The sequence below is a fragment of the Mixophyes fleayi genome, chromosome 4 (assembly GCF_038048845.1).
Source record: "Mixophyes fleayi isolate aMixFle1 chromosome 4, aMixFle1.hap1, whole genome shotgun sequence".
Classification (NCBI taxonomy): Eukaryota; Metazoa; Chordata; class Amphibia; order Anura; family Limnodynastidae; genus Mixophyes; species Mixophyes fleayi.
Genome location: NC_134405.1, coordinates 325,410,789 through 325,424,152, shown reverse-complemented (window position 1 = coordinate 325,424,152; position 13,364 = coordinate 325,410,789). Strand labels below are relative to the sequence as shown.

General features: G+C 43.7%; 1 protein-coding gene across 3 annotated transcripts in view; it reads left to right on the top strand.

The window, feature by feature from the left end:
* The window catches only part of PRR5 (proline rich 5), a 111,212-nt gene that overhangs the window by 38,011 nt on the left and 59,837 nt on the right, over positions 1-13,364 (top strand). For all 3 annotated transcript variants that reach the window (XM_075210259.1, XM_075210260.1, XM_075210261.1), the window contains exon 2: positions 10,097-10,183. The gene's annotated coding sequence lies outside the window, so the exon portion shown is untranslated. The remainder of the gene's footprint in view (positions 1-10,096; positions 10,184-13,364) is intronic.

Below are 13,364 nucleotides of genomic sequence, written 5' to 3'. Positions count from 1 at the left end.
GGGGCAGCGTGCTTAATTTTACCTTGGCGCTGCAAGTCGTAAAAAAGAATATAGTCAATTAGAGCAGAAGAGATAAATGAACATGATAGGACATGTTAGGACACAAATGATACCGCACTGCACCTGATAAAAGTAATTATATATTCTAGCAGGGTGCACAAAGAGCGTCAACTAAATCTTACATTAGCATGCTATTATAGCAAATATATCAGTATAACATTTAATGAAATACATAGCTGACATGCATGGTTTTGTAAAAAGAAGACATGATTATTGCTGCATAGATGTGATTACTTAGCACGCACGCTCTGGAAAAATTTATACAATAGTGTACATCTTTATTCAACTATGTATATAGGACACAACTGTCCATTCAAATGTTTAGCCTCATAAACTCCTATATAGCCAATATACCAAAACATAGCCATTATACCTCTATATAGACCCACACTCCACCAGATAGCCAGTGTACATCTATACAGACCCACACTTCACCAGATAGCCAGTATACCTCTATATAGCCTCACACTCCACCAGATGGCCAGTGTACCTCTATATAGCCCCACACTCCACCAGATAGCCAGTATACCTCTATATAGACCCACACTCCACCAGATATCCAGTATACTTCTATATAGACCCACACTCCATCAGATAGCCAGTATACCTCTATATAGACCCAAACTCCACCAGATAGCCAGTGTACCTCTATATAGACCCACACTCCACCAGATATCCAGTATAACTCTATATAGACCCACACTCAACCAGATCGCCAGTATACCTCCATATAGACCTACACTCCACCAGATACCCAGTATACATTTATATAGCCCCACACAACACCAGATAGCCAGTATACCTCTATGTAGACCCACACTCTACCAGATAGCCAGTATACCTCTATATAGCCCCACACTCCACCAGATAGCCAGTATACCTCTATATAGCCCCACACTCCACCAGTTAGCCAGTGTACCTCCATATAGACCCACACTCCACCAGATAGCCTATATACCTCTATATAGATCTACACTCCACCAGATAGCCAGTATACCTCTATATAGATCTACACTCCACCAGATAGCCAGTATACCTCTATATAGGCCCACAATCCACCAGAGAGCCAGTATACATCTATATAGCCCCACACAACACCAGATAGCCAGTATACCTCTATGTAGACCCACACTCCACCAGATAGCCAGTATACCTCTATGTAGACCCACACTCCACCAGATACCCAGTATACCTCTATATAGACCCACACTCCACCAGATATCCAGTATACTTCTATATAGACCCACACTCCACCAGGTATCCAGTATACCTCTATATAGACCCACACTCCACCCGATATCCAGTATACCTCTATATAGATCTACACTCCACCAGATAGCCAGTATACCTCTTTATAGATCTACACTCCACCAGATAGCCAGTATACCTCTATATAGACCCACACTCCACCAGATATCCAGTATACCTCTATATAGACCCACACTCCACCAGATAGCCAGTATACCTCTATATAGACCCACACTCCACCAGATATCCAGTATACCTCTATTTAGGCCCACACTCAATCAGATATCCAGTATACTTCTATATAGACCTGCACACCACCAGATAGCCAGTATACCTCTATATAGACCCACATATAGCCATTAAGACAGCAACACATAACGAATATACTTCTATACAGCCTCACATGCAACCACAAAGCCAATATGCACCATTTAGCTAAAATACCCATTTATTTTCATATGCTCTGACCTTCTGCAGTATAAGGATCCATATGAGGTTATGTAATGTAACCTCCTGTCCTTCTCACCTCCCTGATGACCCAGAGTACACCCTGTTCTGTCCTCACTTCTCTCTCTTATCTGTCATGAAAGAAAGATTTATGGGTGAGCCCCAATCACTGTGAGAATCCGATCCGATCCCAAACTGTCACAGTGACAGATTATAGGTTTGATTCTTGGGGTGCAGCTTCACCAGTCTGTAACAGGGTGAGAAACAATGGCTTAATCTCCCCTTTGTAATGGAGATTCACTGGAAAATCAGGGTGTGATTTAATTTCTGGGGTCACGTGGCCCTTTAAAATTCAGCATATTTTGCGTGAATACGTTTTTGCAGCGGTCACCTGGAGCAAAGGAGACTGTTGTCAGTAAATGTTTATCTATCTGAGACCTATACAGCATCTTCACCCTCAGTGTCCAATCATTATTTTATGTAAAGGTTTACAGCTGATCCTTCCCTGTGCCCATGTGGCTCACTGCTGGGTTATGCCCTTCAGAGACCCCATCGCCGTACCAGTAAATGTTTCCAGTTGATCCTTCCTTGTGCCCATGTGGCTCACTGCTGGGTTATGCCCTTCAGAGACCCCATCGCCGTACCAGTAAATGCCCTATGTAATACATTTATGTTTTGTCTTACTTTGTGCGCCTGAGGCTTCCTCATTATCACTCTGTTAAATACACTTGGTATTACAGTACAGCTGTTTAAAAATGTCAGCGTTGGTATAAAAATCTCCAGAGCGTGACATGAACAAGACTCTTTCTGTTAACACTTTCTTGACCAGTTCGGTGATCTAATACCTGTACATTCTAGAACCCCCAATATACTTTTGTGAAGAAGGTTCACAATGTTTTTTGCTTTAATAACTTAGGTTATTGACAATTATTTTTCTTATTACTGTCCTAGTATACTATTGCCAATAAAGTAGCAATACACCATTGTTACTGTGTACTCTTCTGATACTGCTCTTTTATAGTAAGTGGTGTTTATCTGTTACTTTGTACCCTATTATTATTATTATTATCACCATTTATTTATATAGCGCCACTAATTCCGCAGCGCTTGACAGAGAACTCACATCAGTCCCTGCCCCATTGGGGCTTACAGTCTAAATTCCCTAACACACACAGACACAGACAGACTTTCAATTTTGTTAGCAGCCAATTAACCTACCAGTATGTTTTTTTGGAGTGTGGGAGGAAACCGGAGCACCTGAAGGAAACCCATGCAAACACGGGGAGAACATACAAACTCCTCACAGATAAGGCCATGGTAGGGAATTGAACTCATGATCCCAGTGCTGTAAGGCAGACGTGCTAACCACTGAGCCACCGTGCTGCCCTATGGTACAAATAATTCATAAATGAAAAACACAGGGGATGTTCTACCAGGCACCAACATATTTGAACCATATATCATACTTGCCAACTTTTCGTCATTGGTTTCAGGGAGATCCCGGGGGAGGTGGGTGTTCGGGGGGCTTGACGTATCGCATCATTTTGGTCCCGCCCCCTAAATGATTGCCACAATTTTGGCCAATTACAGCAGGGGGCTGGGCTAAGATGATATGATATTTGAATCATTAAGTCCCCCCCAACTTATCTATTGAGTGGGCGGAGACCAAGAGGTCTCCCAGAAATGGGGGAGTCCCCTGGACATTCCGGGATAGTAGGCAACTATGCGTTAAAGAAAAGCAGCTAATGAATCTCTAGAGACTGAAGTGTCTTTTACATTTCTGTCTCCATTACTGAAGTCATGTTGTCTTACCTGTCAGTCTTTGATTAAATGATGCGATTCGTCAAGACCCGCATGCCCACCTCCCCCGGATCTCCCTGAAGCCAACAAGGAAAAGTTGGCAAGTTTGCTCTTAAGGTGTGATTTGTGTTCCTTTCAGACTACATGAAATGAATTAGAATTTTGTCAATGCTCTAAAACTGTAATCTGTAAGAATTTTAACGCATGATCCTCCTCAGCGCCACCTACTGGTCAAAAGTGATTATTTTCATACATTTTTTTAAAGTGGGATTAATTTGGAACTTTGCTTTAGCAAATACAACATATGTTTTATAGATATCACCTTGCTGGGGGAAAAAGAACAAGGACACAACCATGTCTGAGAGATTCTTTTGTTTGTTAAAAAAAAAATATATATAGTTTTGTAAAAACATGTATTGGCAGAAAATGATTAATGTTCACTTGAAAAAAATTATTTAGAACATTTCAGGTTATTTAAAAAAGGGCAAAAAGTGATAATAAGAAGTGGTTATGTTATTCTTACTGTATATTTTAGTGACCCGGAATCTCTCATGCTAAAATCTACAGAATTACTGTATATTTTATTGTAAATTTAGGATTAAACAAATGTCTTCCATGCTGTCTATCTTGAATATATTTAAGTTGTCTGATGAATTTGTTTCCTGCAGCTTCATCCATCGGGCCTGACATCCCCTTATCTGTGCACTCAACGCACGTCGCTTTGTAACTCTTCATCTAATTGTGGTTTGTAACTTCTGGCCCAAGTTTAATCCTTCAAGATAAACGTCTGGCTGAACTAGACGTCTGGGCTATCGTTCCCAGTGCAGCTGCTGCTGTAACTTGCTGTGGTGCTTTTATTAGTGTTTATCATCCTCTTTCATTTACAAACCTGACTCGCATACTTCCAGTTAATTCATGAACTGTAATATCGAAACCCTTCGGTGGGGCAGCTGGGGAGACGTTGTGAGTCATTTTGGTTTTTCAGGTAGAGGTCTGAGTCCTATTTATAAATACATGGATGTTTGTACAATATTACTCAGGAGAGAATTCCAAAGGTTTATATATTAAGTTAGTCATCCAGAGATTTTCTAGTGTTTTAAGCTATGACCAATAATACCGCAATGCTCAGTATTTAGCAATTATACTGTACATAGATCTTTGACGAAGGTCACCATCTTCTAAGTTTAAAGGGGATTTTCACAGCCTCCAGGGAGAGTGAACCCCAACCCACAGATCCCACCTCTCCCCTTGAAAAGCGCGGGTCTTGAGGACGCGTTTCGCGGTCTTACTGGATCTTAGCATAGTTCGGATGGACCATGAGAGGATTTTAGTTTGTCGTGATTCTGATATTTAAAATGTTGTGAGGTATGGAAAAGGACACAAGGATCCTAGAAACATCTCGAATCGCCCACCATACAGTAGACAGCACTGGATATGCTACTGGCATAGAATAAGAGAAACAGTTATATTTTTTATTTAAAGTTTATAGTATTTTGTAGAAAATATCATAATATGCTTAAGTGTGTTTTCCTGAAGTCCTGGAGAATCAGTCGGTTAGAATGTCCTGGTGAATCTGAAGCTGATTAGAATGTCCTAGTGAAGATGATTAGAATGCCCTGGCGAATCTGAAGCTGATTCGAATGTCCTAGTGAAGCTGATTAGAATGCCCTGGCGAATCTGAAGCTGATTAGCATGTCATAATGAAGCTGATTAGAATGCCCTGGTGAATCTGAAGCTGATTAGAATGCCATAGTGAAGCTGATTAGAATGTCCTGGTGAATCTGAAGCTGATTAGAATGTCCTATTAAAGCTGATTAGAATGCCCTGGTGGATCTGATTAGAATGTCCCATAGCGACAAGGTGAATACAATGTGGTTGCAGAGCACCTTAATCCCCAAATTGTTACACTGATTGGTGAGATGACGCACAGTTATGGAACCTCTGTATTTTATTATAGAATTCCATGTATATGATTAGCACAGGTTTCAAAATTACTGTCAGTTTCCCTTTTTTGGTTGTTTAAATCATCACCCCATCATAAATGGTCCCTGTTGTTTTACAAAATAAAGCAATTGAATAGTCATTAGGACTCCTGGGGGTAAATGTATCAAACCTTCTAAAAGTGGAAGTGTTGCCCTTAGGAACCTATCAGATTCTAGCTACTGTTCTCTAGAACAGTCAGGGGCAATATGAAAGAGGTGGAGGGCCGCATGGAGGAAGGAGGGGGAGCACAGGATACTCCCCCCTTCTCCGGGTATGCAGCGAGACCCCCCTGTACTGTGCAGAACAGGTCACGTGATGCGGAAGTCACTGATATTATCGGGATCAGCCGGCTGGGGGCCGCAGATGAAGGTGGGCCGCCTGTTACCCACCTCTGCTCTAGAATGTGCTATATAAATGATAGATAGGATCTGATTTTTTGCAATCAGCCATTTTTCCTTTTTTATAAGGTATGATACGTTTACCCCCTAGTCTGTTTCTACTTTCATAAGGTTTTTTTTTTCTTTATACCCTTCATTATTTTTTTTACTGTTCAGATTTTGTATCCTGTAGCGAGTTTGTTGGGCTCAGTTGATTATTATCTCTGGGATGGCTGTGTTAAAGATCCAGGTACGTGATCTATGAATGATTTAATCTAGACGAGTACAACATAAAAGATTATTACACTTATTGATTGTAAATGGGGTGCAGAAAGTGATATCTATGTCTGACTAATGATTAGTAATCACTGGGCATTGTGTGTTCTTGTCAGACCTCCAGCTGAAACCATTGATTTATAGGACATATATTCTCCATCACTGTGCTGTAGTTTGTGGTTGATTAGACTATGCTGTGAAATGGATACATTCAAAAATAATTGAGGTGATCTATATTTGAAGTACAGATTGGCCTCAATTGCCTCTACATTATGTGTAATGTCCCTTATTCAGCTATTTTGAATGTACAGTAACAATATTCTCATGCTCTAGCAACATCACTCCAGCCTGCAGGGGGCAGTATTTAACTGGTGAATTCAATTGAGGTGACTTATTACCTCTAAATTGTTTGGCTGCTTAACGCTCTGTATAGCTTTCACGTGTCAGTGTTTAGCTATGAGAAGATTTTGCTAACGTCTAAAGCTGTGTATATGTGATGACGCACAGTGATTTGTCTTGTCTGATCTGCCTTCCATCTCACCTAATGTGTGCCTTAATGCCCCCTACTTTAAATACTCCCTATGCTTTGTGTTCGCCGTGCAGTTTGTGGCTAAACACAACTAAGCTTGGATGTACCATAGATATGTAAAAATATACTACTGTCATATAAGATCTTGCATTTGGAGTGCCTCTACTTAGTGTCACTGTGAAGAGAGCTGCTAAACAATTCAATAGATCCCATGTCCGGATGTAATTTGTCTCTGTGATGTCACTAATTCCTAATGAAGTGATGTTTTAATAGTGTTTTATAGAATTTAATAGTGTTTACATTTTTAAAAATAAGCCTCCTGCTCCCCACCATTAAATTAATAGCATTCCCATTTATTATGTAGATATATTTCCCCCAACGATCCCTAACAAATTAATAGCATTCCAAGTTAACGAGCCAACAAATTCCCCCGCCACCAGCAGCACCAACAGTAAGATAGTAACATTTGCATTTAATAAACAGTCATATTCCAATCCCAACATTGAATTACTAATAGCGCTTGTAAAGAGCTAGGCATTTAATAAAAATACCTATTTCCTCACAAGCCCCAAAATCAAATTAATAGCTTACAAATTCCCCCCACATTTTATAGAGACTATTATTGCTAATAAATATGCCATCTTCTTTTGAATATATTACTCATTTATTTTTTATACTTATATTTAATTACTTATATTTTGTACTATTTATGTGGCATATGTTTATGGCAAACAAATAAAATCCCCTCTTCTCTCTAATTCCCCTCCCCTGTTCTCTCCAGCCCCCTCTACTGCCCTAATTTCTTCAGCCACCTTTCCCCTTTTTCTACATCGCTAACTCCACCATGTTTTATCCATCTCCCCCCCCTTCTCTCAAGCCCTTTTTCCCCTGATTTCTCCAACCCCCTCTACACCATGTTTTCTACATCCCCCTTCTCTCCAGTCCCCTCTCTTTTGTTTTCATCACCCCCCTCTCCACCATGTTTCTCCAGCACTCCATACTTTTCTCCATCCTCCACCCCTCCTCTCTCTAGTCCCTTCTCCAGCATGTTTTCTACAGCCCCATCTCCCTTCTTTTTAGCGCTCCCTCCTCTGGTTTCTCCAGCCCCCTCTGCCCTGTTTTCTCTAGCCCCCTCTGCCCCACTTTTCCACCCCCCTCTTCCCCATTTTTATGGCCCCCTCTCCCTCGTTTACTCCAGCCCCCTCTCCCCCATTTTCTCCAGCCCCCTCTCCCCCTTTGTTTTCTACAGTCCCTACTCCTTTGTTTTCTCTAGCCCTCTCTCCCTTGTTTTCTCCAGCCCCCTCTGCCCCGTTTTCTACAGTCCCCTCTCCCTTGTTTTCTCCAGTCTCCTCCCCCTCGTTTACTCCAGCCCACTCTCCCCCGTTTTCTCCAGTCCCTTCTCCCTTGTTTTCTCCAGCCCCCTCTCCCTTGTTTTCTCCAGCCCCCTCTGCCCCGTTTTCTCCAGTCCCCTCTGCCCTGTTTTCTCCCACCCCCTCTCCCTCGTTTACTCCAGCCCACTCTTCCCCGTTTTCTCCAGCCCCCTCTCCCCCATTTTCTCCAGCCCTCCCGCATTTTCTATAGTCCCTTCTCCCTTGTTTTCTCCAGCCCCCTCTCCCTTGTTTTCTCCAGCCCCCTCTGCCCTGTTTTCTCCAGCCCCCTCTGCTCTGTTTTCCCCAGCCCCCTCTGCCCCATTTTCTCCAGCCCCCTCTCCCTTGTTTCCTCCAGCCCCCTCTTCCCCGTTTTCTCCAGCCCCCTCTCCCTCATTTTCTCCAGCCCTCTCCCCCTCGTTTTCTCCAGCCCCCTCTCCCTTGTTTTCTCCAGCCCCTCCCTTGTTTTCTCCAGCCCCCTCTGTCCCATTTTCTCCAGCCCCCTTTCCCTTGTTTTCTCCAGCCCCCTCTCCCCGGTTTTCTCCATCCACCTCTCCCCCGTTTTCTCCATTCACTTCTCCCCCGTTTTCTCCATTCCCCTCTCCCTTATTTTCTCCAGCCCCCTCTCCCTTGTTTTCTCCAGCCCCGTCTCCCTCATTTTCTCCAGCCCCCTCTCCCTCGTTTTCTCCAGCCCCCTCTCCCCCATTTTCTCCAGCCCTCCCGCATTTTCTATAGTCCCTTCTCCCTTGTTTTCTCCAGCCCCCTCTCCCTTGTTTTCTCCAGCCCCCTCTGCACTGTTGTCTCCAGCCCCCTCTGCTCTGTTTTCCCCAGCCCCCTCTGCCCCATTTTCTCCAGCCCCCTCTCCCTTGTTTTCTCCAGCCCCCTCTTCCCCGTTTTCTCCAGCCCCCTCTCCCTCATTTTCTCCAGCCCCCTCTCCCTTGTTTTCCCCAGCCCCCTCTCCCCCTCGTTTTCTCCAGCCCCCTCTCCCTTGTTTTCTCCAGCCCCCTCTGTCCCATTTTCTCCAGCCCCCTTTCCCTTGTTTTCTCCAGCCCCCTCTCCCCGGTTTTCTCCATCCACCTCTCCCCCGTTTTCTCCATTCACTTCTCCCCCGTTTTCTCCATTCCCCTCTCCCTTATTTTCTCCAGCCCCCTCTCCCTCGTTTTCTCCAGCCCCCTCTCCCTCGTTTTCTCCAGCCCCCTCTCCCTCGTTTTCTCCAGCCCCCTCTCCCTCGTTTTCTCCAGCCCCCTCTCCCTCGTTTTCTCCAGCCCCCTCATCCCCCGTTTTCTCCAGCCCCCTCTCCCTCGTTTTCTCCAGCCCCCTCATCCCCCGTTTTCTCCAGCCCCCTCTCCCTCGTTTTCTCCAGCCCCCTCTCCCTCGTTTTCTCCAGCCCCCTCATACCCCGTTTTCTCCAGTCCGCTCTGCCCCGTTTTCTCCAGCCCCCTCTCCCTCGTTTTCTCCAGCCCCCTCTCCCTTGTTTTCTCCAGCCCCCTCTCCCTTGTTTTCTCCAGCCCCCTCATCCCCCATTTTCTCCAGTCCCCTCTGCCCTGTTTTCTCCAGCCCCCTCTCCCTTGTTTTCTCCAGCCCCCTCTGCCCTGTTATTTAATTAAAAATGACCTTCTCTTCTTATTTCCTCATTCTCGCCTCTCTGCTGTTTCTTCTTACTTCTTTGCCTACCAGTCTAACCTCGGCTCCTCTCTACTGACAGTGTCGTGACGTCACAGCGCTGAAGAGAGCCAGGTGCCCTTTCACCTTCTCTCCAGGCAGGTGTCATTCCGCCCTCGCTGCGGCCCTGGGGAGGTGTGACAGGTGTACGCGGCAGTTCAGGGATGTGTTCAGGGAAGGGGATGTAAGATTGGCCGACTACTTCATAAGCTCTAGGTGTTCCCCACCAGGGACATGGAACAGCCCTGCAATATCAGGGGCTGATTTGAACTGCAAAATTTATTATATATATTGTTTACTTTACGAACCTCTACTAGAAATTAACATTTTTTCATTTGCATTTGCAGATTTTTATATAGATCAGATGTGAGTCCTGGCAGATACGGAGGATTGGACATAAATCTCCTGGATTGCCATCCTGGTGATTTCAGAAGGTAGGTTCATTACCATGTAGCACATGTATGAATTAGACACTCAAAAGACCACATTCATTTTTTTTAAATTAAATTATAAGTGTTTCCGTTGATCAGTGACAGTAGATCATTATTATTAAGGGTTCAGAGACATAGGTTAGGCAAAAAAGGCAGCTGCGTAGGGTGACTCAAGTGTAGGGCACACAGGGTTAAGTTTTCTTACTGTTTATGTTGTTACATTCCTTTGGGCATTAGAACAGAAGGATAAATTGGGGGCTACACAGCATTACTTTGCAGGGCAATGGATAAAATAAGATATTTTTGCCAAAGCACCACCTCTAGTGGTGCTCCAAGGCATTGCACCAGGGAGGCTAGGTGCCTAAGGGGTAGATTTATCAAACATTCTAAAATGTAAAAGTGGAGGTGTTGCCCTTAGCAACCAATCAGGTTCTAGCTATCATTTTTTTTAGAATGTTAGATAAATGAGAATAGAATCTGATTGGTTGCTATGGGCAACACCTCAACTTTTCCGTTTTATAAGATTTGATACATCTACCCATAAGACTCACCCAAAGTAGATGAAATCCCTGGTAAGACACTGCGCACAAATCATTTTTAAAAAGCAACTTGCCTGTTCATTCATGTCACCTGTAATCAACATGCAGACGTCCAAGAGGGAGCGCTAATTTAAAAAAAAGTAAGGGACATATCAGTGAATATATTATGTAATATGTTGAGTAAGGTAAATACAGTTGAACTTTGCAGTTTGTCTTGGCATAAATATTGCTCACAACGGCAAGGTACACAGGAAGTTTTTCCGTGTGTGTTTTTGTTTTTTTAACATAGACATAAATCAGGGAGAGAATGTAAAGTTTGTGTATAGTATAATTGTGAAAATGACATCACTGCATCACATAATTCTCCAAAGCCTTAAACAACTCTCAGCGGAACGCTAACGTAGCGGCAGTGGATACAGTGTAACTGTTGTGCTTGTATGTTATCAAGCATAAAAATACATACAAGTAGTTAACAATATTTATACACCTATTAAAAAAATAAATAAGCCATTTAGCAACCATTGAAATAGTGGTAGTTTGTGTGGAATAAGCAATTAGATGATTTAGATTTAACATTTTTGTTAAAAACCCAAACATTCCAAGTACTTCAGGCACAACATTTGAACGTTATGTAAAATTGGTCCCACCTTCATCTGAGTGTAACTTGAGAGTAGCTTGCTCTTGCCCTCCTGCCCTGCAGCTAAATATTTTTTTTTAGCATTGATAAAAACTAGTGCACATGTAAAACGTGCTGGTCAGACTTTAGTTCCCATGTTTTTTTTGAAATGGAAGCCGAAGTCGGATTGGTTGCTCTGGGCAACCGCAACGTTTTTCTTTGCAATAGTTTTCAAAAATGTTACTTACGTCTTTCTTCTGAGCTCTTTGCCATGTAGTTACGTCTCCGGGCAGAGCTGTATGTGTCCTTTTGCTCGGATGCGACGCAAAGCTGCTTTCTCGATACAGTTGTATACAGAAACATTAATTAATAGGGCAGCACGGCGGTTTAGTGGTTAGCAGTTCTGCCTCATAGCACTGGGGTCATGAGTTCAATTCCAGTTCATGGCCTTATCTGTGTGGAGTTTGTATGTTCTCCCCGTGTTTGCGTGGGTTTTCTCCGGGTGCTCTGGTTTCCTCCCACACTACAAAAAAAACATACTGGTAGGTTAATTGGCTGCTATCAAAATTGACCCTAGTCTGCCTCTGTGTGTGTGTGTGTGTGTATATTAGGGAATTTAGACTGTAAGCTCCAATGGGGCAGGGACTGATGTGAATGAGTTCTCTGTACAGCGCTGTGGAATCAGTGGCGCTATATAAATAAATGGTGATGATGATTAATGAACTCTGCTGGATGATATAATCACTTGACTGAAAACCTCAGAAGGAAGCTACAAAGATAAAGCAATATGTTTAATAAAATTCGCAGGACAGGTGTTTTTAAGGAAATTAAACTTGTCTGAAGTTGGACAACTACTTTAAAGAACATGCCATAGGGAAAGCCCTACATTTTATTAGAATAATGAGGTATCCTTTACAGTTTTCCTAAGATCATGATCCCAATTTTTTTTAAAACTATATTAACTAATTCTTAATATTATAGCATATATTGGCATTATATGGCCTTCCAGCTTGATAACCATAGTGGGTTGGACCACATCAGGTGGAGATCCATAGTGGGTTGGACCACATCAGGTGGAGATCCATAGTGGGTTGGACCACATCAGCTGGAGATCCATAGTGGATTGAACCACATCTGGTGGAGAACCATAGTGGGTTGGACCACATCTGGTGGAAAACAATAGTGAGTAGGACCACATCAGTCAGAGAACAATAGTGGGTTGGACCACATCAGCCGGAGAACCATAGTGGGTTGGACCACATCAGGTGGAGTACCATAGTGGGTTGAACCACATTGGCTGGAGAACCATAGTGGGTTGGACCACATCAGCTGGAGTACCATAGTGGGTAGGACCACATCAGCTGGAGTACCATAGTGGGTTGGACCAAATCAGCTGGAGAACCATAGTGGGTTGGACCATATCAGGTGGAGAATCATAGTGGGTAGGACCACATCAGCTGGAGTACCATAGTGGGTTGGACCACATCAGGTGGAGAATCATAGTGGGTTGAACCACATCAGCTGGAGATCCATAGTTAGTTGGACCACATCAGGTGGAGATTCATAGTGGGTTGGACCACATCTGGTGGAGAACAATAGTGGGTTAGACCACATCAGGTGGAGAACAATAGTGAGTAGGACCACGTCAGTCAGAGAACAATAGTGGGTTGGACCACATCAGCCGGAGAACCATAGTGGGTTGGACCACATCAGCTGGAGACCCATAGTGGGTAGGACCACATCAGCTGGAGTACCATAGTGGGTTGGACCAAATCAGCTGGAGAACCATAGTGGGTTGGACCACATCAGGTGGAGAATCATAGTGGGTTGAACCACATCAGCTGGAGAACCATAGGGGGTTGGACCACATCAGCTGGAGACCCATAGTGGGTAGGACCACATCAGCTGGAGTACCATAGTGGGTTGGAACAATCAGCTGGAGAACCATAGTGGGTTGGACCACATCAGGTGGAGAATCATAGTGGGTTGAACCACATCAGCTGGAGATCCATAGTTAGTTGGACCACAC